This window comes from Etheostoma spectabile, chromosome 12 (genome assembly GCF_008692095.1).
Source record: "Etheostoma spectabile isolate EspeVRDwgs_2016 chromosome 12, UIUC_Espe_1.0, whole genome shotgun sequence".
NCBI classification, from domain to species: Eukaryota; Metazoa; Chordata; class Actinopteri; order Perciformes; family Percidae; genus Etheostoma; species Etheostoma spectabile.
In genome coordinates, this window is record NC_045744.1 from 1,475,149 (window position 1) to 1,475,872 (window position 724).

The window sequence follows — 724 nt, forward strand, 5'->3', positions numbered from 1 at the left end:
TGTGTGTTGAGCTCTCTGTTTTAGCTCCAGAGTGAGACATCTCACCTCTGTTCCTTCTTTGTTGGAGTCGCACATGCTCAGTAGCTAGGTAAGGACTACTAGCCAGTGGATGAGTTAATGATCATTAACCGTAACAAGAACAGTAAGGATTATAAAATAAAAGATAATATTATTAATTTTTCTGGACCCCAAGTGCCAAACAGGATGCAAAAACCAAAGAACGTTAAAAGCGTAAAAAACACATAAGATTGCAGGTACAGACAGTGTTTGAATTCCCCTTCCTGAAGTTATGTGTAAGTTTTGCGGCGTTCCGACCGGGAACGCCGTTGCGGCCGACGTGGACGGTCCCGCCCTGGGTCAGGCTGCTGGGAATCTCACCTCAGCGCCTGGAGAGCAATAACGTCGCTGCTGACTTTTTTTCTTAACGTTCATCAACAATCTCCAATAAAAACATGGCCGTGCTCACCTTGAATGAGCTCCCCTCAGTGCTGGGTTTAGAGAAATCCAACCCCTCATCGTCTGAGGACTAAAAGAAGTGTGTGCCCCCCGGACCTGCAGCACTGGCAGGATTCTATTTCGTTTACGCACAAGAACCCTGAAGCGGTTTACTGCTCCAGAAATCAGCTGTTCTTATAATATTTAATGTGAGTGTGCTAGCGTACTTGTATCATATAATGACCAGATCCTGAAAATGTTTTACTGAAGCGTTCTGTGTGAGAGAGAG

At 45.2% G+C, this 724-nt stretch overlaps 1 protein-coding gene across 9 annotated transcripts in view; it reads left to right on the plus strand.

Annotated features, from left to right (window-relative positions):
* The window catches only part of pard3ab (par-3 family cell polarity regulator alpha, b), a 351,497-nt gene that overhangs the window by 244,796 nt on the left and 105,977 nt on the right, over positions 1–724 (plus strand). The gene's annotated exons all lie outside the window — the stretch shown is intronic.